This window comes from Mus musculus, chromosome 15 (assembly GCF_000001635.26).
Source record: "Mus musculus strain C57BL/6J chromosome 15, GRCm38.p6 C57BL/6J".
NCBI lineage: Eukaryota > Metazoa > Chordata > Mammalia > Rodentia > Muridae > Mus > Mus musculus.
Window position 1 is genome coordinate 36,827,788 of NC_000081.6, and position 25,062 is coordinate 36,852,849.

Genomic DNA, 25,062 nt, shown 5'->3' on the forward strand with positions numbered 1-25,062 from the left:
GACAAACCTGCTAGCTCTGGAAAGGCTCAACTCCTTTCACTAATGAAGCCCAAAGAGAACATCCTCTCATGAGGGCTCCTACACCTTAAAGTAAACGAGGATAAATTGGAATCAGAAGGACCACCTTTCTGAGGACTCATCCCATCTGGGTCATGTCCCTTGAAGAGACTTTTCAAGTCACGACACCCCTGTGTTCCACATTTGTGGAAGGGAGAAGGAAACCGGGCCACCTCCACCGGGGGGGGGGGGGGGGGGGGAGAGAAGGGGAATACACACATTAGGTACAGATTCTGCTACCCCCGCCCCTTCCAGGCTTGATTGGAAGGAGCTAGATCTGGCTGGATCCAGGACCTTCTGTGTGAACAATCCTAAGTTCCTGCCCCCAAGGGAGTTTACGCTTATCAAAGAGGAAGTCTAGAACCTGGGCCAACTCCCAAAAGGGCTGCTTCCCCTGACTGCCCAGAAGAGCCCTTTAGAGGATGCAGAAATGAATTTCCTGGAAAACTGCTTAGAGCTCCGAGTGCCTAGGTATCCCAAGTTTCAGTGCTTGGAGATAGAGGGATAGGGAAGGGAGATGGGAGAAAACAGGAGAGCCATTCCCCCACTGGAACACAGAAGAGTGCTCTTTGACCTAAAACCCAGCCAAACAAACACAAGTTTAGGCTCTTTTTCTAGTTTGGTCTTCTGGTCTACTAAGGAAAATGTCACTGAGAATAATCAATTAGAACTTGAACTCCGCGTCAAAGCTAGGATGGTATTTTGCCACATGGGGGAAAAGAATCATGTATCCACATACAAGATAACGCCCCCAGTCTTTAGCTTTGCTCTATGATTAAATAAACTTGGGAGGAAAACAAACTCTTAAAGGAGCTGGGGTAAGCAGAGGGTCAGCTCACTCATCCAAACGTGTCTGTCCACGGTTATTCCAACGTAATATTTTTATATACAAGTAAGGTCAGCAGGAGAAGCAACTAATTTGAAAATCAGTTTCCAGTCTTGTATTTGCTTCCTCTCATGGCTCCCAAGCTTAGAAGGCTGCATTTGCTCTGCAGAGTCTGTAGGATTTGATTCACAGTAATGGTGGGGATTTATAGGGACTCTCCTGGAACTCTGCCTTCTGTACAAACTTACCTTCTACAAGATAAGCTGGGGAACACTGAAGTAATGACACTGTACTTCGAGATAAGTTGGGGAATGGTGAGGTAATGTAAGCTGCTGCCTACGATGTTTCTGGGATTCCTCTTGTGGCGTCACTCTCTGAGGCTCTTACACTTGATTTTATGTGTAACAAAGTGGGCTTCTTCCAGTGTGGCTCTGATATGTGAAAACTCACAAAGCCACTCAAGGGTCAGTTGGAATGACTGAGATGAACAGTTGCTCAAACTGGGTGATGTCATTGTTGTCATCATAATCATTATCACCACCACCCCCATCATCACCATCATTACCACCACCACCACCATCGTCATCGTTGTGGTTTTTTGAGAAAGAGTCTCACTATGTAGCCTTTGCTGACTTGGAACTCACTATGTAGAACAGGAAGGCCTTCAAATACATATAGATACCTCTGTCTTTACCTCCTGAGTGCTGGAATTTAAGGCATGTGCCATCATGCCCAGCTGGATAATACTATTTTTGGTTGAAGACTTGTCAGGTCCAAAATATAATTATTTTATTTTCCAATGACCCTGACGAATTTTGACAAGGACACATATTTATGGAAGAAGAATTTACCTTCTATTATTCTCAAGAAATGGAAGTGTGGAATGGAAACAGCTTCTCCAGGACTAGTTCATCTGGTTCTTCTGTTTGTAATTACCCTTCTGGGGGCTCAAGCTACTTGTTTTATAAGCAACATAATAATTGCGTTCTTAGTTGCTGGCAAAGCACAGTCCATATTCAAATGTAAGATAATCACTAAAGCAAATTGTCCTTCACCCACCAATTTAGTAAGACCCGATGCCCTTACAGTTACCTTTATCTTGAGCCATGGAGGACACTTGAATCATCCAGTTACTCACTTAAGTGTGCCTTCTATTCATTTCAGCTTGAACCTGCTTTCTTGAGTTTCCACATCAATTTGATAATATAAAAGAGAAACTTAGGTGGCCTTGTTGATAGTCGGTAGTGTTAGGATTTTTGAAGTCTCCTGTCGCTTCTTGTATCCTCAGGATTGTGTAATGTTTTAAGTACAAAGGATAGCTCTCCCCAGCATTCCTTTGTGTTTCTTATATGTGACAGCAAAAGATTGCAGTTACTTTTTTTGAGCCATTCAAAGATTTTAGTAAACAGCTAGAAAAGGAGACAATATTCTCCTATGTATTTCCTCTATGAATTCTTGGTTGTTTTTTTCCTTAGCAGTTGAATTATAAATGGTGCAGCTTGGAATAAACACATACAGACACACACACACACACACACACACACACACACACACACACAGGTACAGGCATACACTACACAGATATACATATACAGACACACAGATGTGTGTCACACATAGACACACATTATTTTATGTCTTTGCCATCTTATTGTCTGTTACTCTTCTTACTCCTTAAAGATCAGCCTCTTTGCTTTTATACACACACACACACACACACACACACACACAAAAAGGTGTTTTATCCTTTTGGGTTTTAATTCTGAGAATTCTATAAAAGATAATATAATGCTGTTTACTGTGGTGGTTTGAATATGCTTGGCCCATGGGGAGTGGCACTGTTACAAGGCATGACCTTGTTGGAGGAAGTATGTCACTGCTAGAGTGGGCTTTGCCATCCAATATTCAGGCTCCACCCAGTGCAGAAGACAGTCTTCTCCTAGCTGTCTTAAGATCAAGGTGTAGAACTCTTAGCTTCTTCTCCAACACCAAGTCTGCCTGGATGATGCTGTGCTTCCCACCATGAGGACTGAACCTCTGAAACGGTAAGCCAGCCCCAGCTAAATGTTTGTCTTGTTAAGAGTTGCCTTGGTCATGGTGTCTCTTCACAGGAATGAAACCCTGAGACAATTGTCTACCTGCAATTGTGAGGCCATTTGACTAAGAAAAAGAAAAAAGAAAAGAAAAGAAAACAGGTGTGTGTGCAGCTGTGCATACATGCTGTTCACTTGTGCATACAGTCGTGAGTGCAGCTGTGCATACAGGTGTGCGTGCACCTGTGCATACATGCTGTTCACCTGTGCATATGGCCACATGGTTGTCTCAGTGAGCAGAGCTGTGCGGCAGAGGTGAGAGGGGAGAACATCTTGAAGACATGCTTTTTAAACCTAAGTTTTAAATCTTGAAGAATGCAGTCCCAATGAATGATTAAAAACAAAACAAAAAAATACCTGCTGGCTTAAAAAAGGAAATGAAGAGAAGAATCAAGGAAAAATAAATACTGCTTGTGATTCTGAGTCTGGAATTTGGTGTGAAGAACAATTGGGAAATTCTGTCTATCTGAACAGATGAGCCTCTAGTTCACTGCTGCTCAGTCTGTGGATGGCAACCCCTTTTGGGTACCAAACATCCTTTCACAAGAGCAGAATATCAGATACCCCGCATACCAGGTATTCATGTCAGGATTCATTAACAGTAGCAAAATTACAATTGTAAAGTAGCAACAAAAACAATTTTGTGGTTGGTGGTAACCACAACCTGAGGAGAGTCACAGTGATAGGAAGGCTTGGAATCACTGCTCTAGTGCTATAACTAGAACCACTGGCGTTTACTGCATTAAGAAACCTTTCCTATCTCAAGGTAATACTATGGATCACAAAGATAACTGACATCTGGCTGTGGTCTCTACATGTAGGCATGTGTACCTGCACACTGCTGTATGTATCACACTCATATACATAACACACCACACTTTGCATACCACAACCTGGTCTCTGCCATGCACTGTGTCTTTGTCACCTTGAGGATCCCTGCACTGTTCCTCTCTTTGTCCCCTAACACTGTTGCATGGCACTTTCCTCTAATTGAACCATCCCCCGAGGAGGGAGGGAGGGAGAGGGTCAAAGGTCTCCTAAGGTTGACACAAGGTCACTTGTTTTAGAGAACAGCAACTTGGACCATTCTCAAGGCCCCATTCCAGCAGTTTAAAATGAGTAAACAACTGTAGGGGAGGAGACTGTTAATCAGGCCAAGGGCAGAGAGAAGAGTTGTGGGTTTTGTTTGTTTGTTTTTGTTTTGTTTTGTTTTTGAGGGTGGAGCTGTCTGCAAGCTGCCAGAAAGCTCCAGGGTTGCAGCTCCTTGAGTTTTTCTGGTATTTTGTGACCATTATTGGGGTGGGCTTTCTGTGATTCAGCTGCTCTTGGGTCACCCCTTGCTCCTCGTAAGCAACCCTAACAAACACTGCTTCACCAAGTTGGCCACTGGTGTAATTGTTACTTAATTGGTCAGTCACGAACTCCCTCTAGGCAGTGAATAGAGGAGTGTGTCCTGTTTTCCCAGGAAAAGACAACTAACTACACAAGACACTTAGCAATACTTAAGGCTTAGTGGCTAATTAGATCAAGGGTGGCCCTCCAGAACTGAGATGCCATTGAGGGTAGGGACCCACGAGAGGAGACTTCCCAAGCTGTGCTGTGCCTTTCCACTGTTTCCCTGCAGTATAATATAGGATGAAATTTTATGGGTGTTTTGATTTGTTTTCTTTAGTGTCAGCAGTGACAAATGCTTGTAGACAGAACAAGGGCGTGTCCTGTCAGCCTGTCTCACCTTCTCAGCCAGAATATAATACTGCCGCAAAGGACTTCTATTTCCTGGGTTCCAGGGTCTGGGGAGGGCTGAGTTAGGCCTTAGTGTGTAGTCCACAAATTTCTGATCTTCATAAATTGAGTTAGTATTCGACTGAGGACGCTGGCTTTCTCTAACCATGTGATGGGCCAACATCCTATAGATGGAGTCTGACTACAAACTGTGAAAAATAGTAAACTCAGAGTCAGCCTCTGAGGACCTTATATTCTCATCTAGGACTCTGCCATTGATGCATCCTTTTTTTTCTTTTTTCTTTTGGTTTTTGAGACAGGGTTTCTCTGTATAGCCCTGGCTGTCCTGGAACTCACTTTGTAGACCAGGCTGGCCTCGAACTCAGAAATCCGCCTGCCTCTGCCTCCCAAGTGCTGGGATTAAAGGCGTGCGCCACCACGCCCGGCCCATCCTTTTTTATTATATATTATAGAGGCAAAGCTGTTAGGCCAGTGGTTCTCAACCCATGGGTGCGACCCCTTTGGCAAACCTCTACATCTCTAAAAATACTTACATTATGATTCATAACAGTATCAGAATTGCAGTTATGAAGTATCAACACAAGTAATTTTATGGTTGGGGGTGTCACTACAATGTGGGGAACTGTATTAAGGGTCTGAGTGTTAGGAAGGCTGAGAACCATTGTGCTAGGTAAACACCTTAGCATGAATAATTCCTGTGTCCCTGAGACAGAATAGCAGACAGAAGCAGCCAGGGCAGGGAAGGTTTATTTGTGGCTCACAATGTCTGTGAAATCTCAGTACATCACGGTAGAGATGTCGAGGGGGTCAGTGAAATTCCTTTTGTGGCTGGGACCCTGAGGTGGTTGTGTTCACATGGAACTGACAGGAAGCTGAGTAAGCTGGACTGGAAACAGAGGCCAGTTGTAGGAGGCTAGGATACTCTTCAAAGGCTCACCCCCAGTGACCTATGTCCACTACCTGGGCCCCACCTTCCAAAGTTTCCACTGCCTTCAATATTGTCCGGTAGGATGGGGACCAAATAATCAAACATGACTTGTGGACAATATTCCAGGCATCCTTTTTTTCCCTCCAATGATCTAACTGCCCATATCTTGTGCACAGTAGGCAAGATTTACTACTGAGCTATATCTCCAACGCAGTCAGCCATCTTTTAAGAGCATTCTGTAAAAGGTATTGCGTGGAAACTGTATTTATTAAATACTCTTTCTGTTCTAGTCAGTTCTTCTGTTGCAATAAAACACCATGACTAAAACCAACTCGGGGAGGAAAGGGGTTATTTCAGTTTATAGGTTGTAATCTATCATCAAAGGAAGCCAGGACAGGAGTTCAAAGCAGGAACCTTGAGGCTGGACTGAAGCAGAGGCCATGGAGGGGTGCTGCTTACTGGCTTGCTCCGCGCAGCTCTCTCAGTTGCTTTTTTTTGGGGGGGGGGTTTCAAGACAGGGTTTCTCTGTATAGCCCTGGCTGCCCTGGAACTCACTTTGTAGACCAGGCTGGCCTGGAACTCAGAAATCCTCCTGCCTCTGCCTCCTGAGTGCTGGGATTAAAGGCGTGCACCACCACACCCGGCTTCTCAGTTGCTTTCTTATACAACCCTGGACCGCTTATCCAGGGATGACCCCACTCACAGTGAGTGAGCCCTCTCACATCAATCAAGAAAATACCCCCATAGACGCCCATGGATCCATTTCATTGCGGCAGTCCCTCTCCTGAGATCCCCTCCTCCCAGGTTATTCTAGTTAACAAACACTAAGTCTCACACTTACTTACTCAGTGTGGGAAGACTGACAACAAAATAACTATCCAAAAAAAAAAAAAAATTGAAAACCAAAAAAAAAAAAAAAAAAAAAAAAAAAAAAAGGAAAAAAATGTCAAGTGGGATGAATTAGAGCTCTGTATCTTGGTTTAGAAAAATTAAATTACATAAGCCCATGAGAGGGACAGCTGACCTGGGCACTGCTCACAGGAAGAAAATGTGGTTTTAGTTGCTCCATCTGCAATGTCTGGAAAGACTTCAAAAATGCAGTGCAAATAGGACCACTTTAAAGGTAAAGACCCCAAGCTCTGGGCTCAGGAAGTAGAAAACCTTTTGTTCACTTGGTTTTAGCTCTTGGCATCACAGTGCCTCCCCCTGAGAACATTTACAGGCTACAGTGCTTAGGGAGCATGCATAGTCAAACTATGGGTTGTCACCAAGAATAAGTGTCACATCTGTGTGGTTGATATCAAGCAGGATAGAACAGGAATAGGAAAAGGAAGAAGAGAGAAAGACCACCATGCCGAACAGGATGTAACTGGGTTGAGAAAGATGTGAATTCAATAGTATCTAATGAGTATCTAATGAGTTGTACTGAAGCCTTGCTGTAGTTTATGTGTGAGTATACATACTGGTCATGTATAGGATGGACTTATTTTGGGGGCGAGTCATAGTCAACCAAGTCTGAAAGATATTAAGGTAGAGAAAGAAATCCAGATGGTGCTAATTGCAACTAGCAGGTATGTGTAACTTGAAGAGTAAGTAAGAGGTGATATAAAAGCTCTCTTCCATTAGTTGAAGGACCGTCGTGTAGAAGAGGCAGTTGTTAGATCACCATGCAGATGAGCTATCTGACAGTTGGTGCTGTCTGTCCAGAAAACTGCAAAATACCTCCCTTTAAAGATGCTTTAGCACAAGATAGAGGTTCACCGAGGCAGAGATTCTCTGCTGGGAAAGAAGATCGATTAGAATTCCTTGGATGTCCCCCAACCATTCTGTTTTCACCATGGGTGTGTTTGATTTTGTAACTATAGCGATAGACATTTTAGCCAAGTCCTAGGTCATCTCCTATGGTTGGGGAAAAAAAGACAGTTCATTCATTTCTAGTTATTTTTATAACATCATGTGTCACATGGGGTGTCTGTTTTACATATGAAATTATTAAGGAACTTGATAAATACCAGCCCCTGAATTCTTTAGCTTAGCTATGTATTCTCTCAACTCTGGCTACCAACCTGACATGTGGAAGAGACCCCTGAATCCCTTACCTGTTGACACCTGTTCTCTCCTCATTTGTAAGAAAAATGCCAAGTTTTACCTGGGTTCACAGCTGCCTGCTATAGATATTGTATTTCTCAAGAATTCACACATATATAAATATATATTCAATTACACTCAATCATGCCTAAAGCAATAGGAATGAAACCTGTTCGCTTCTGAGAAACTCTGAGAAAAGACTGCCAAGCGTCTCTGCTGCCTCCCCTCTCCTTGCCTCTTGGTCAAATATAAACTGCCATCCTGAACTATGAAGTGGAAACCAAGTGTCCAGGATGCTGGGCCTAGTTGCCTGACATGACATGTATACTCATTTATCAATCTAGACTAATCTTTTACAGGATAATTAACAAGAGAGAGAGAGAGAGAGAGAGAGAGAGAGAGAGAGAGAGAGAGCACTTCATCTCACCTAAGCCAATGCTGTTTGTTATATAAAGTTGAACCTAGTGTTAATTGATAACTCCAGTTTTTCTTTCACCCAGGAGCATTGGGCACTTGCGATGGTTTATATTAGCTACCAGTTTGACAAGATTTAGAATCCAGGATGACTCTCTAGGCTTGCTGGTGAGGGACTGTCTGGATTAGACTGATCAGGGTGGGGAGAACTACATAAATGTGGATGGTATGCTTCCACGGACTGGGGTCTGAGACTCAGTACAAAGGAAAAACATGGCTGGGCAGGAGCATTCATCCCTGTTCTTTCCACCTGTGGTTACAGTGTGACCAGCCAGCGCATCTTCCTGTCCTTACACCATTCCTGCTCCACACAATGCACTATGACCCTCCTATTGTCAGACTGTGTCAATTTCTGGTGTAAGACTATGTTGCATCCCAACCCCACCTCTGTAAGACTATGTCCCCTCAGGCTTTAACACTGTGTTCCCTCCTGGTGTAAGACTGTGACCCCTATTCTGTAACACTGTGTCCCCCCAGCTGTAAAACTGTGTCCCCTCCTGCTCTAAGACTATATCCCGCCTCCCTGCTGTAAGACTGTGTCCCCTACTGCTGTAAGACTGAGTCCCCACCTGCTGTAAGACTATGTTCCCTCCTGCTGTAAGACTGTGCCCACTCCTGCTGTAAGACTGTGTCCCACCCCTGCTGTATGACTGTATCCCACCCCTGCTGTAAGACTGTGTCCCCTCCTGCTGTAACACTGTGTCCCCTCCTGCTGTAAGACTGTGTCCACTCCTGCTATAAGACTGTGTCCCCTCCTGCTGTAAGATTGTGTCCCCTCCTGCTGTAAGATTGTGTCCCCTCCTGCTGTAACACTGTGTCCCACCCTTGCTGTAAGACTGTGTCCCCTCCTGTTGTAAGACTGTTTTGCTCCTGCTTAAGGCTGTGTCCCGACCCTGCTGTATGACTGTATCCCACCCCTGCTGTAAGATTGTGTCCCACCCCTGCTGTATGACTGTATCCCACCCCTGCTGTAACACTGTGTCCCCTCCTGCTGTAAGACTGTGTCCACTCCTGCTATAAGACTGTGTTCCCTCCTGCTGTAAGATTGTGTCCCCTCCTGCTGTAACACTGTGTCCTCTCCTTTTGTAAGACTGTTTTGCTCCTGCTTAAGGCTGTGTCCCGCCCCTGCTGTAAGACTGTGTCCCCTCCTGCTGTAAGACAAAAGGAATCACTTCTCCCTTAAGTTAGTTCTCATCAGGTTGTCAGTGAGAAACACAACTAATACAATATCCTACTTTTATTTTCTGTAGAAATGACAAGATTCCAGATCTTCTGAATTTAGAATTTTTGCTTCAGTGGAGGTGTTAGGACACTAGCCCAGCCTTTCAACTTACAATTTGTCCTGCCTGCAACTTTTGCTGGGGTAAAGGTGGCACAGAAATTGTGGGAGTGGCCAACCAGCTTGAGACCCATGCCACAAAAGGGATCCTACCCCTGACACTTCTGGGAGGGCCAGAAACCAGAGACTGGATAGTCCAGAGACCTGGGAAAGAACCAAACATGAATGTCAAAAAATTAAAAAATTTAAAAAATAAAAGTCAATTAAATGCTTCATAATGATATTCTGCTATACTCATAGACTGGGGCCTAGCATGACTGTCATCAGAGAGGCTTTACCCAGCAGCTGATGGAAACAGATGCAGAGACACAGCCAAACCTTAGGTGAAGCTTGGAGAATCCTGTAGAAGAGGGGGAGGAAGGATTGTAGGAGCCAGAGGGGTCAAGGACACCACAAGAAAACCCACAGAATCAACTAACTTGGACTCACGGGGCTCACAGAAACTGAACTGACAACCAGGGAGCCTGCCTGGGACTGACCTAGGCCTTCTGCATATATGTTACAGTTGTGTAGCTTGGTCTTCTTGTGGGAGTCCTAACAGTGGGAGCAGGGCTTGTTCTTACTCTATTGACAACCTTTGAGCTCTTTTTGCTCACACTGGGTTGCCTTGTCCAGCCTTAATATGAGGGGAGGTACCTAGACTTACTTGATATGCCATGTTTGGTTGATATCCATGGGGAGGTCTGCCCTTTTCTAAAGAGTAGTGGATGAGGGGGCAGAGATGTGAGGGAGGGAAAGGGAGGAGAGAGGGGAGGGAAAACTGTGTTTGTGATAGAAAATGATGATGATGACGACGACAATGATGATGGTATGGTGATGATGAGATAACGTTTGCTTCCTGATGTCTTTTATGATAGAGGAATTTCTCTAAGTTTTCTGTGTGTTGATTTCCAGTGCTAAAATGACAGCACATTTGCTCTCTTAGGGTATTTGGTACTTTTTTCATCAGTAGATAAGACTAATGAGTCTTCCAAAGAGTGCTGATTCAGACATTCAAAGAAACAGACCTATTTGCAGCCCCTCTCTCTCACACAACATGAGGAAGAACAGTGCTCTCCCTGTCTTCCCATCTTTGAAATCTTTAGACTTTGGTTTATCCTCCTCTTCCCACAACCAGGCTTCAGCAGACTGACGTTTTAGGGAGGGCCAGGATTTCAAAGAACTTAGGGAGATTCTAATTTCTTTCTCATCTTTCAAGACAATGAGAATATGAGACGTTCTCATCTTGGTTTGCATCCCTCTGAGAATCAAACAGAGGACACAATCCTTGCTAGGCAAGCACTCTACCACTAAACAACAGCCATGTCCCCAGTAGCAGATGTTTTGATTCATAGATATGAATCCTAACTGTACTGGTAACTAGTGGCACTGCCAGGAACAGATATGTTATACAGGTGCTGGGCATGCTCATGTATGCTTTCTATAATTTATGGTATTATAGAGGAGGAAGAGCATTAGAAAGAGGAGTCATGTTTCAGAGGGCATGAATCATGTGGGGACAGATGTTCTGATGATCTCACATAGTTGACTGATTTATGATAGTCAAGAACCTTGATCTAAATGCAAGGTCCCAACCAGTACTTCCTTTAAAGATTCATTGCACTTTCGAGTTAAAAAGCCCACATACTTTAGTGATATGCTATTTGAGAACAATAATATTTTTGATATTGTTTATAGATAAAGATGTTTATTTCAAAGACAACCCAAAGTTTCCATAAGAAAATCCACGCTGAACAGAGTGAAATAAACGTGGCTTTGTGGAAGACTGTGGTGTTGTCCAGCAGACTCCTTCCAGCCCATTCACCCCGCTCACATTTCCTCCAATACCAAGACATATTCAGATAACTAGACTCATTTGTAATGGAACATCAAGGGAAATTAACAGAGAGGGGCACGTGACATGTTCAGTACCTTAACTGGAGAAGCAGTCTCTAAATATAACCTAGCTCTTTGCTTCTGTGTTTTCCCCACACTCATTGAAGGGCTGTGGTGGAACAGATGCTGCAGATGGCTCTGAGAGGCCATATGTGGGTGCTGAGAAGGGACCCTTGTCCTGCAAGAGCAGCCAGTGCTCTTAATCACTGAGCCTTATCTCCAGCCCCTAACAAAGAAGATGGAGACACAGGCTTTAATAAGAGACAGAGTCTCACGTGTATCTCCGTCTGACGTGGACTTCATTATGTAGATCGGGCTGACTCCAAACCCACAGAGACCTACTGGCCTCTGCCTCCTGAGTGCTGGGTTCCCAGGCATTAGAAGCTATGCCTGGCATGCACCTGCTTATCAGCAAGATTTTTATAGGAGCGGCTCTGTCTGTTTAGCTGCTGTTTCTTTTCTGAGACTCTTGGCTCCTCTGCCAGGAAGAAGATTGGAAGCATTATAGAGTAGCCGGGCACATAATGGAGTTACTTGGGGAAACAGAAAAAGGTATTAGCCCCAGCCCTGGGATTCATAAAAATTCCCCTGGTGATTATAAAATGTGTGTTAGGTGAGGTATACAGCATCATGGAGAATCACAGAACGTTAAAGCTGGGCTCTTTTCATTCCCAACCATGGATGTACAATCAGTACTACTAGCCATCACTAATTGAGCCCTTGCTGGTCCAAGTATTGCTGGGAAGTATTGTATATACGTGATGTCATTGTATCCTTAGCACAACTGGATGCCCATCCATGTGATAATCTTCACCATCAATCTAATAATAGCAAATATGAAAACTGTTGCTGTAGGCACCAGTGTGAACCCACAGATGGTAAGACACAGGTCATGCCTTGGGGAAGTCAAGCATGGCAGATGGGGCAATTGCAGTGTTTATGCTCATAGCAGAATGCAGACCGCTTTTTGCAAGGAAGTACAAACAAAATTCGAAGGAAGAAAGGGTACCACACATTGGAAATACCTAGGAAGGTGACGGTGCTTCTATAGGCTTTGTGTACTATTCGCTACAAAAGGCACTTAAATCTTTAGAAATTGTGTGACTGAGTCAATGTCGGGTAACTTGAATCAGTGATGGTGAGAGTGATGGGCACTGGAAAACAGCGTAAATCAGAATTTGTTCGGCTGGATAGAGGCTATATTGGAGAACCTCACAGACATGGGGTAGGATTCCAGTCCAGAGGGGCATTGGGAATGGAATGTTCTAGATAGGATGACAAGAAGGTCCAAAGCCAGTTGTTGAGTGAGAACTAAGACCTGCTCAAGTAAGAAGAGAGTCTAGTTTGCCTCAAATAAGATGTAAATCAGGGAAAGCCGCGACAGCTGCAGAGAGGAGGGAGGAATCTGTTCAGTCTGAACGTCAATGTGATTCCAGTGGAAACCGACACATAGTAGGCACTCACAAAGAATCAATACCATTTTTTTCTCCTAATTCACTTCTCAAATACAACTCAAACTATTAACATTTAGGGATCTCTACAAAGCCAGTGTGCAGTAGATATTTAAAGGTGATGAAACAGTATCAGAGAGGTTAAACACGTTGAAAAGAATGCTCAATTATCTGCTGTTACAGCAGTAACATGAGGTGGACAACAGTTCCAAGATGGTGCCTGGGTGAATGGAGAATGGTGGTGTGGCTGTGGAAATAACTGAATAATGGGTCTAGGGCAGACTTGCAGAGCCTGAACACTGGTCAACGTGGGTGTGGCGATGTGCAGCAGCAAAGGTAGGCTGTGTGAGAGAAGCTGGGGATGGGGGCATGGCTTGCTGCTTGTTTCCAGCCTCTTTCTTCCCACACTCCTGGCAGTGGGACTGGCTTCTCCCTCTCTCTTCCCCTCCCAGACGCTAGGCTACACAGCTTTGGCTGTGCTTCACAGTGATGCTCAAGATCATGGCTCTACTCCAACTCACTAAAATACTGTGAAGTCTTATTTGAACACCCATAGAGATGCAGGCTAGTCTTAAGGCTGGGCCTTCTTGGGAGTTTCCAGTTCCACCAGGCTCTTGCACTTCTGGTGGGGACTTTGTTCTTAGGTGGAGGAGCACTGAGCCAATGTAGCTTGTTTACAGGCTCTCAGCATCATAACATATTGGCAATTGCTCAAGAGAATGTGGCAAATTGCTGTAAACCATCTGAGTACAGGCCTGGCCACACAAAGAAAGCCAGCTGAATATCAAGACATGTCCTTGATTTGATGTCTGTGTGACTGGCTTGTGGTAGAGAGTATGAGGAATGTGCTGGAAGGTTAGAGCATTAGTAGCAGCCATTTTGTTGTCTAGAGCTAAGGACTGAGCCCTAGGGCCTGTGCACCTAGGTATACTCTACCAAGGGGCCACACTCCCAGTCCCATTCTCACTGTTCTCATTGTGGACAGAAGTCCCAGCCGAAGGCCTTGTGTGACATGTCTTGAACAAACCCTTGAAGCACAAATACCAGGTAGGAATGAGGTCTGCTTTTCTGCTATTTTGTTTTTCTTCTAAAATCTTACATCCTCAGAACTATATCTTTTAATCCTAGAGTGCATTAAAAAAATTTTTTTTCTGGGTACAGATTGTTCCAATTAAATTCTCAAATGTCAAAAGTTTCTTAAAATAAAACTCCTTAAAATAAACCAAATCAGCCGTTCTGGATCTCAGCCAACAGAAACCAAAGGACCTAAGCAGATGGGGTGTCTGTAAACTGAAGGTGAGCACGGGCCCTCCTGCGGACCAAGGTGGGCACGGGCCCTCCTGAGGACCAAGGTGAGCACGGGCCCTCCTGCGGACCAAGGTGAGCACGGGCCCTCCTGAGGACCAAGGTGAGCACGGGCCCTCCTGAGGACCAAGGTAAGCACAGGCCCTCCTGGGAAAAGCAGAAGGCTGAGAGCGGGCCACTTTACCTTTTCAAATAGTTTTTTTTTTTTTCCCGAAACACAGGCTAACATCCTATTAAACACACAAATCGTGTTTCCTGTGACTCTGGCTCACAGCAGAAACCCCCAGAATATGTCTAGGATGCTCAGAACAAGAAATCATGGTCCAGTTAACAAAGCAGCTGGTTTTCTTTGGAGCAAGAGGGAAGAACACAGACTCAGGGCTGTGGGAACATCAATTCCTCAGCCTCCACCAGCTGGGACGAGGCCATCAGCAAGAAGCAACCTGCCCTGGTCTTGCGAGCACACTTACGCTGCATTGGCCTCTGGCACCTGGCTGGTTCTGGGCAAAGAGAAGGTGTGGCTGCTAGAAATGAATGGCTTCCTGGGCTGGAACTGCTCACACCATGAGTGCAAACTCTCCTGGGACCTGAGTAGCTACCCTGGCCCCCAGAGCAATCAATGCTGCTGAGAAAGAAAAGGGTGCGCTAACAAACCAGAGGGAAAGTGAGCCATTATATCTCTTACCACTCTGCTGAGTCGGGGCCCTGTGAGCTGTCAGCACCAATATGGGAGAGTTAGGGTGGGGCAGAGAATCACCCAGGCCTACATCAGCCAGAAACAGCAGCAAACTCTCAGGCCTAGGCTGTGGACCTGCCCAGCTCTGCAGGACAATGGGCAAAGTGCAAGGTCTTTATGGAGTCAACAGCCAGAAACTCCAGGATGCTGCAGCCAGCGGCACTTGGTGGGTAATTCAAGATCAAGGCAGGACCAGGGAAGAAGCTAGCCAGGGAACAGACAGTCAACGGCACTCTCCTGTGGACCTTGACATTAGTCGGCGAAGGAAACCTGTGTCCACTCTCTGACCACAGGGTGATTCTCCGAAACAGTACTTATAATTTGAAATGACTCAGCTAATTCTCCAAGGAGGTGGCTGGCCTGCCTGCCTGAACACGGGTTCCTCAAGCTGGGCTCTCCGTGTTTGTCTTCTTATGTGACCCTGCGGGACTCTTTGGTGGCCCTGTCCCCTGGCTTGGGAACAGTGTGAGGCTCATCAGCAGCCCTTAGAGTGTGCTTAAGAGAAAGCAAAGACAAAAAGCACAAAGACAGGAAGGTGGAGAGAAGGGCAGGCACTCGGAGAGCTGCTTCTTCCGTGTTCCCTTCTGGCCTCTCGGCAGGCTCGTCAATGCCAGTGGGCGCGCAGATCTGGACAGTACCAGCGACGGACCTTTGTGCGGGTCACGTGAGGGCACGTGGTTTTGGAGCCTGAAACATGAATAACGTGGAAAACATCCACCTTCATTTCTTGCTGTTTCATCTCTCTCTGGGATTTTTTTTTTCTTTCAGTGTTTGCAATACAAACAAGCTGTAACCTGAAAGCACAGTTCTCAGGGATGACGCTATGGTGAAGAAACGCCGTTAAAATGCTCACGAGGGATCGCCCGCAGCTGTAAAGAACAGATTCTCCTAAGGGTTGGATTTATTCAGTGGGGTTTGACCAAAGCAGAATGAACCACTGAAAAAAGAAAGAATGTCCTCCTACCCTGCAGAGGAAATCTAATGAGAAACACAGGAAGACACCGGGAAGGAGAAGAGGCTTTAAGCCTGTGTCTTACAGACAAAGACTGCCCACTGAACTGGTACCCATTCGATTACTGATGTCAGGCAGAAGTTTGTTGGATGGGGGTGGGGAATGGAACGGTGCCTTGGATGATGAGATGTTGACATAGGGGAGGGGTGGCGGACTTCACACTTGAACGTTCTTTTGATGGACCTGGTGGAGTGGCCCTGAGGAGCCAGTACAGATTTTGCTTTTAACAGTCTTCTGGGTGAGGTCTGTGCAGGTGGCTTCTGGGCCACACTTTTGAAGGAACGACCATAGTGCCAGGCTCGTGGTACAGAGAGAGCAAGACCAGATCATTAGCTCCAGAGTAGGGACCATGTTCCCGAGCTCTGCCTCTCCATCAGAATTCTGGCTCCTCACTGGAGCTCCGCCTCACTTCTGTGCACCTATGCTGAGCTGGAGAGCTGGCTCAGCTGGTAAGAGCACTGGCTGTCCTTCTAGAGTATTTTGGTTTGATTCCCAGCACCCACATGGCAGCTCACAACTATCCAGGAAGTGCACCTCTCCTGCTTCTGTCAGCTCTGTAGGCATGGGGTGCACAGGACATAAAAGCAGGCAGAACACCCATATACATAAAATAAAATTAAAGCTAAAACAAATAAAACCACACTTGAATTCTTTGATCTGTAAGGAAGAAAAGGTCATTTACCCTGTTCTTATAATGAGGTGTTTTTTATTTATTTATTTTTAATGTTTTTATGGTGAAGAAATTGCGAACTACTAAGGGTAATGGGAACTTCCAGAAAACAAAACCTGTGGACTAGCTAGGCCTCTAAGTCCCTAGAATCATGGCAGGTCAAGGGACCTAAAGGTCACACAGTGGCCTCCTTTGGCCTTCTCCTGAGGCCTTTCTTCTGTTCCCTAGTTTCTACCACCATGAACTTCTGCTAACTTCTGCCTACTCACTCTGTCTTGGAGCACCCTCTAACTGGAAGCGTTTGCTTCCTAGACCAGGTATAGTATGTCAGCCAGGGATCTCCTGAGCCGAGCATCCTGTGACCTACAGGAGAGCCACACCTTTCCGGATACCTGGGGCCAGAAGACCTGGAAGGGCCACATGGCACAGTTCCACAGTTAGGGTACAGGTGCTGCCTTCCTGGAAGGGCCTCTTAGTGATGGGTGGGGTGTGGTCTTTGCCGCCTCCAGGAAACCAGAGCGGGCTGAGATCCTGGCTTCTGTAGTCCCCGAACAGTTACTTGATCTTGCTTATTCTCTAAAGCAAAAAATACCTTTCTTTAGACAAATTATTGGGATACTTCCTATTCAGACACTTCTGGTATGCCAGAATGAAGTGGAGGAGGCATCCTTCTGCAGTCAAAGATCTGGTGGTTTTCCTAAGCCTGCTACTCGGTTTTGAGAATATTGATGAAGGCTGAACCCACATTCATCCCTTATACATCCTGGGGTGATTAGCTTAGGGCAGTTGGTTTGTGCGTCTTCCTGAGGGCTGCAGGGTGTGAGGTACACAGCCACTGGTATCATCAGTCCTTCTATTAGTAACTATTGGAACACCTTGTGTCCTAGGCACAATACTACATCCTGGCAATCTAGAAGTAACCCAAGAAGACAAACATCTCTGTCTTCAGCATAACATCCATGGCGGGAGGCAACAGATGAACATGCCAAACATAGGATATATGTGTGTGTGCATGCCCAATTGTATACACGCACATACATATATATGTATGTATGTATGTATGTATATATATTTTTTTTTCTTTTTTTTTCCTAGACAGGGATTCTCTGTGTAGTCCTGGCTGTTCTGGAATTCACTCTGTAGACCAGGCTGGTATTGAACTCACAGAGATCTGCCTGCCTCTGCCCCCAAGTTCTGGGGATTAAAAGCATGTACTCCATATGAAGCTGGGTTATATTCCTGTTAGATGGTGGTGAATGCTTTGGGGGAGAAAACCACAGCCAAGTAAGGGGTTTGGGTGATAGAGAGGAAAGAAGAGGGAGGCAGTCACAAGGTAAGGAGTAGCAAGAGCCACTGGCAGCTCGTGTGCTGACTAGGGATGGGTCCTCAGAGGCTGCAGAGTGAACACAGCCTGTGCACACGGTCACTGTGGGTTTCTGGTCTCTAGAACTAGGGGGAGTGAGCTTCCAGTGTTTTAAGTGGCCAAGTAGTTCATTCCAGGAGTTCTTGGAGAAGACTGTAACATGTGACCTTGGCGTGACCTGGGAGGCATAGCAAGGGAACAAATGATGTGGAGGGAGGCAAGCTGGCAGAAAGAAGTCAACATGTCTGTCCTGGAGACATTCTGAGAGAGTGTGAGGAAACGGTGGGGTGTTCCTCAGTTCCGTCCTTACTAGAGGAGACTGCTTTTGTGAGATCAGTGGCCAAGGCTCTTATCTGGAGAACTTGCTGCTCAGATCTGTGGGGAAGCTCTGGGGTGGGATGAGGGACTCTAGGCAGAGTGGGAGGCACATCACGTGCTTTCCTAACCTTTGCCTTCAGCTTTAGCTTTTGAAAGCCCTGCACACACAGGTCTAGAGAGAAATGAAGACAGAGATGAACTCATTCTGACACCTCAAGGAATGTCTACACCAGTAGACTTGGGGGGACCAATTCTAAGCCTTGGTCAGCTCGTGTGTCAGCACCTGGCAAGAGTGTGCGAGTGGAGCCCTTTGGGAATAGGAATGCACAGCACTCCTCTGCTGTTGCATTAAATCAGTCATGATCTCACAGAATGTGCTAGAAGTGCTGTCGGATGCTCTGTGTAGAGGCTTGTCTGACCAGGGTGAGCGGACAGGGTGAGTGATGCTGTCTCCCCTTCCAGATGCCACCCTGCCCCAGGCAGCGATGTTCTTTTCTTGTCTCTTTTCTTCTCGTCTCTCTGGGAGTAAGCCTGCACAGCATTCTGGCAAGGCTGAGTGTGGAGACCTGCACGACTGCGTTATCTTCCAAAAAACTCTCAACATCAAACTCAGCCTTTCAATCGCACTTCCAACACAGGTTAATGGAGCCTGCATCTCCATACTTGGCAAGGTCTCGCAGGTACCACTCAGCACAGAATGAATGCACACTCTGGAATCAAAGTTAAAATGTGCCTGCCTTTTTAATGCTTAGTTTCTCCTCTCAGAGGGTCTGGAATGGCATGTTCAAGGCCTCCCGAGAGTGAGCCCGGCCAGTCTCTCTTTTCTTAGTTGATTGCTTCTCTTGGGAGTCGGAAGAACATGCAGAGGGCTGGGGTGATTTATTTTCTATCCATCTTTGGCTTGAATCCCTCTGGCATCCCCAGTTTGTGCTAATGTTATTATCTTAGCTGGAAGAAGCCATTGGATTGTCTAACAATAGTAGCTCACGCCTGCTGCTCTCCATGTGCCAGGCTCCGTGCTAAGCACTCGGCGCTGCTCCTCACATGTGTTTCAATCTTCATGGTGACTTTATGCAGTCACTGTTTTACCTCGACAGACAGTGAAAGGGAGATGAGAGAAACACCCGATAGAGCTCTCTGTGGGGGACTAGGCCTGTCTGACTTCAGAACACTCCTGGTGGGTACTCTGACCCCAACCAAGGCAGCGGTTCTAGATCAGAATGCCACTCATCGTTTGCTCTTTTAAAGTGTCAGTTAAATGGAGAAGTTGAAAAGAAAGTCCTTTCTGAGGTGTCCATAGAGACTGGCTGTTTAGGAGGTCAGTTAGGCTAAGTCAGTGCAGACAGGCAGTGTATGCTGGCAGTAAGCTTCTCCTGTCCAGAAAAGCAGAGCTGCTTTTAAAGGGAGACTTGTTGCAAGGATGTTAGAAGGAGAGAACAAACACTTGGAGCCATGAGAATGGAGAGAGCACAAGAATTCTCTGAAACAACATATCTGGGCAGCATCAGGTGTTCCAGGCACTAAAAGCATAGCAGCAGGACGTTCTCGAGGTGTGGAAAGGAAGGCATGGTATTGACCTTCAGTGCCCAAGGCTTGAATTGGGACTGAGGATGGTAGGAATCACTGGTACCCTAGAACAGTCTAGTCAGAGGAGAGGTGAAGTCTGGTGAGAGAGTGTTGCTGGCCCGACCCTGCTGAAACGTGGCTTGGCTTCCTCCCGCTTCTAACAGTCTGGCTTCTATCACACGAACACAAGAGAAAAATACCTTGGGAAGATGGATAACATTTAAGTGACTCTGGCAAGTTTTGTGGCCACAGGACCTGTTTCAAGAATTATTTTTAACTGTAGACATTAGGTCCCAATGGGAATAAAACTTAAAAGGACATTTATAATTAGGTCACATTTGGAGAAACTTATTACATTTTGCAGGATGTTCCAGGAGTCGGATATCTTAAGTGATCTTAAGATTTACAAGAATTCTATTTTTCTATGACTAATTAAAAGTAAACAAGAAAAAATATGGCAGCAATATAAGACAAAAGGAATCCAGGAACAGCTCTTAAAAAATAAATATCAGAAAACTCATGTCCACAGCGCCCTCCTTTTTCCTTGGTCACCTCCTAACCAGAGTGAACCTGGAAGAGGCAGAATTCATTCAGATTGAATGCCCCACTGGAGCCAAACCTTTTTCTCTGAGTGGAGCTTAGTGCAGCGATTTAGTACAGGGAAGGCAGGTGTCTCTCTGAGAGCAAAATAAACAGCAGCAGTCGCCATGATAGGGCTCCTCTGGCCTCAGAGCAGATGCCAGAGCCACGGGTCCGTGGGGAGCTAGCAGGAAGACTCCTGGGAGGGAAGCTGGCAGGAGGCAGGTGAGGACAGGACCACAGTCACATTGCTCCTGTGTGAGCAGGGCCCCAGGGGAGCTCTGTGTGCTGGAGGCTGACAGGGGTACAGCCTTTTCCTCCGGGCCCCACAGGCACATGAACCACACTGAAAGTTTTACAAAAGAACACTGAAATTTATCTGTATATGATGAAATTTAAATGGATCAGAAATTTGCACCAGGCTAGCGTCAAAGTTAAAGAGATCTGCCTGCCTCAGCCTCCCAAGTGCTAGGACTGAAGGTGTGGGTCTCTAAGGTGTGGACCTAGCCTAAGATGTATTTACTTTTCTTTCAAAAGAATTTTTGTTAGCTTTGTTTAGTTTCATGTGTATTTTTCCTGCATGTATGTATGTGTATCATGTTCATGTGAGGTGAACAAGTCAGAAGGGGTCAGATCCTCTAGAACTATAGTTACAGATGGTTGTGAACCACCATGTGGATACTGGGAACCAAACACTGTCCTCTGCAAAACCAAGTGCTCTTAACCACTAGCCTGAAGAGTTATTTTAAAGTATGTGTGTCTATGTCTGTTAGTGTGACTGTGTGTCTTGTGTGTGTGTCTGTGTTTGTATGTGTGTATGTATATATGTGTCTGTGTGTGTGTGCCCACATCTTCTCAGGTGCTTGAAGAGTTCAGAACTGAATATTATATCCCTTGGGGCTGAAGTTATATGCAATTGTGAGCTGCCTGATATGAGTGCTGAAAAGCAAACGAGTCATTTAGAGGCAGGTATTTTGTGTTCTTAACCACTGAGCCAAATCTCCAGCCCTTACATCATATATTCTTACAACCAAGTTCCTCCTCAGGGACATGATTTTACCAATGCCCCACCTGTGCTTTACAACATTAAAGTTAATTTTTAAAAAGTGTTCCTTAGCATTTATTTGCAATTAAATCATGATGAGCCTTGGATGACAAGGTCTGTGGCCATGTAACCTGTGACTGCTTATACAGAGATGAAAGCTACACCCACCAAGCGTCTTACATTTGATGCATACAGGACATTGCTTAAGAACAAATGATGACACGATGTCCCAGTCCTGAGCATGGATCTCTTCAGCACGATCCATGAGCTGAAGAGTTGACTGTGGTGAGAGCCTGTTTGAGGGCTAGTGGCAGCCATTCATGATAAGGTCATAATGGCAGACAGTTCGCCCTGAGTGTTCCCTTTCTGTCGCAGGCCAACCTCATTGTTATCATGCTACTGCCTCTCCTACTGTTCTCCTCAGCCTTCTCAGGAAGCAGACCACGTGCTAGGAAGTATCAGCTGGGAACATTGGCAGAAGAAGGAGCAGTGGAGAAAGTAAGGGACTGGTTTTCAACCTGTGAGCAGGACATCATTTTATCTTCCAGGTCAGGCATCACACTGACATAAGGTCTAGCCTGACCCAGCTCATCATCCATTGTGCCATTCTGAAAGGAGGCCTTCTTTCTTCATCTGGGCCCACTCAGTCCTTAGGAATGCCCTCCTGAGATTTCTAGAGCACACATCACCAGCACGTTTGTCTAGAACTCTCCCACTCCATTGTTTACAGACAACAGGCAAGTGGTGGCAGTGTGCAATGCCAGTAGGTCAGAAAGCCATAGAAACGATCCCCTTTGGGGTACAAGAGATGATTCGGGAGTTCAGAGTGTGCTCTACTATTGCAGAGAACCTGTGTTTAGTTCCTAGCACCCACACAGGGGACAGGGACTCACAGTCATCTATAAGTCTAGCTCGAGGTGACCCCATGCTTCCAGCCTGTGTGGGCAATTTCACTCATGTGCACACGTGCACACATAGGCACACAATTGAAATCAAAATAAATCTTTAAATAGATGCAGTTTGTGATATGCATATATGGTACGGGTCTGACATTTATATACTTTGCAGATTTATTTCATTGGTGCAGGTAGCTTGCCTGCAGGAATGTTTGTGCGCCACTTGCACTACTAGTGCCAGTGGAGGCCAGAAGAAGACACTGGGTCTCCTGAAACTAGAGTTACAGAGGGTTCTGAGCTGCCATGTGGGTACTGGGATTTGAACCTGGGTCATCTGGAAAAGTAGCCTGTGCTCTTAACTGCTGAGCCATCTCTACAAACCCAACTTCCCAGATTTTAAAGACACTATGGGGATCTAAATTTGATACTCAAATATTGGGCATTTAAGTCAAATATTAAATAACCTATTTATGGGTTAAACAAATTAAAGCAATACATATACACACAGAGAGACAGATACCACATATACATATATAACACACACACACACCACACAATTCATATCACAGAGAGAGAGAGAGAGAGAGAGAGAGAGAGAGAGAGAGAGAGAGAGGAACTAGTGAAAGTCAGTTTATTATACTCGTTTCAGCTTAGAAGCAACTGTTCTGCGTGGAAATACTTGTATGGCCACTCCAAACTAATGTCAGTTGTTTCTTCTGGGACCATGAGAGGGAGAGGGTAGCCATTTTACATTTTCTCCCTATAGTTTTCTATTGGCAAAGAATTTTTTCTGTTAAACATACATACATACATACATACATACATACATACATACACACACATACATTTTAAAATAACAAGTTTTAAAATCCAAAAGACATTGTATTTAAGAACTGTAAGATTAACATTTAAGATGATGGAAAGCAAATTGATTGAAGGCAAGATAAAAATAAGGAAAAAGAAAGACAGAGAGAAGAACAGGTATCCTGGAGTTAGCAGAAAAAAAAGATCAAAAGGATGGTCCATCTATAAAACTGGAATTTAAGTTCCTATAAAAACTAGAATCAAGAAGGTACTGTTGGAAGTAAAGGTAGAGAAACAGTCACATTCAAAGAAACTTGGAAGTTCAAGTTGGTGAATCCCAGATGACGGAGTAAATGAAAGACAGATTTGGGAAACAGAAGAAATGAGAGCGAGAGGGGCTTACTCTCGGGTTGAACACTGCGTGAGAAGCACAGACAATTACTGAATCATTTAAGAAACACTTCTCAAATGAAAGGATATAAAAGCCAAGATAAAGGACTAAAAAGATGGCTCAGTGGCCAAGACTGGCTGCTCTTCAGGGGACCTGAGTTTGATTCCCAAAACCCATGTTACTTACTTACAACTGCCCATTGCTCCTGCTTGAGGGGGGTGGTGGTGGGATCCCACTCTCTTCTGATTTCTGCTATCACCCCCACACAACCATCATACACTCAACACACACACACACACACACACACACACACACACACACACACACACTGGGATATCATCTGACCACAAAAAGAACTCAGTGTGGATGGAACTGTAGGACATTAGGTTGACTGCCATTCTTGTGCTGAGGCTGAAACACTGACTTCTTAGAAAAGAGAAGAGGTAGCAGTCACTAGGACACTGCAGTTTGTGTCGGTCCAAGTATGTCTCCAAAGGGTTTACTCAGCGAGAGCTGGAATCCTAGGGAGATGAGCCAGTGGGGGGTGGAACGTGGCTCTCCTCTCAGCGACTTCCTGTGCAGTCCTTTCTCCTTTGGTTTGTATGTGCACCCGGAAAAGTGTGCTTCTTGCAGATAGAAACTAGTGGTTCTTGTTTCTTAACCCAATTAGCTGGCCTGCATCTTGTAAAAATTTGTTTCATGTGTATAAGTATTTTTGCCTGCAGATATGCCTAGTGTTCTGGGAGGCCCAAAGAGGGCATTAGATCTCCTGGAACTGGGATAACAGTTGGTTGTGAGCTACCAGGTGGGTGCTGGGAGTCAAACCTGGGTTCTCTGGAAAAGCAGCTAATGCTCTTAATTGCTGAGCCATCTCTTTAGGCTCCAGTCTGCATCTCTTTTTTTCTCTTAATGGGAGAGTTAAGACACCTACATTTAGGGTTCTTAGTCGTGTCTCAAAGCCTGTGACTGCTTTTCTCCTGATTGATTTGTATATCCTCTTCATTCACACAGTATTCCAAGCGCAAGGGCATGGTCCAGTGGGGGTTCACACTGGTGAGGACTTAGGACAGAAGGCATCACAGAGTCAGGAAACTGGTCTGACTGGTTTATAACAACTACCTCATGTGGGAAACAGTCACACAATGACTGTTAAGCCCATCTGAGGTCACCATCACCCCCCCCCCCCCCGCCCCTATGGCCTAATTCTATCAAAAGTTGCACCACCTCTCAGGCAGCCGTGGTAGCACAGACCTGTAACCCCAGCTCAGGGGAGGCTGAGTCAGAAGAATCACGACTGCAGGATCTTTGCTGTCTTTCGAGTTTTGGGTTCCCCTTTTCCATTGTTACATGAACACACCCTGCTCAGTCTGTATAATGTCACTTGCATGCATGTTTTCAGGGCTGAGCATTGGTACTGGAAAGCCAATTGGTGTGCTCTTCCCTGGGGAAGCCCAGCCCACTCTCTGCTCTCCTCAGCTACTGTAATTCTTCGTGCGTGCTGAG

At 45.5% G+C, this 25,062-nt stretch overlaps 1 long non-coding RNA gene across 1 annotated transcript in view; it reads right to left on the minus strand.

The window, feature by feature from the left end:
* Positions 1-15,077, minus strand: part of Gm34472 — a 32,001-nt gene extending 16,924 nt beyond the window's left edge. The window contains exon 1 of the long non-coding RNA XR_383941.4: positions 14,865-15,077. This is a non-coding gene — a long non-coding RNA (predicted gene, 34472). The remainder of the gene's footprint in view (positions 1-14,864) is intronic.
* Between the last annotated feature and the right edge of the window lie 9,985 nt (positions 15,078-25,062).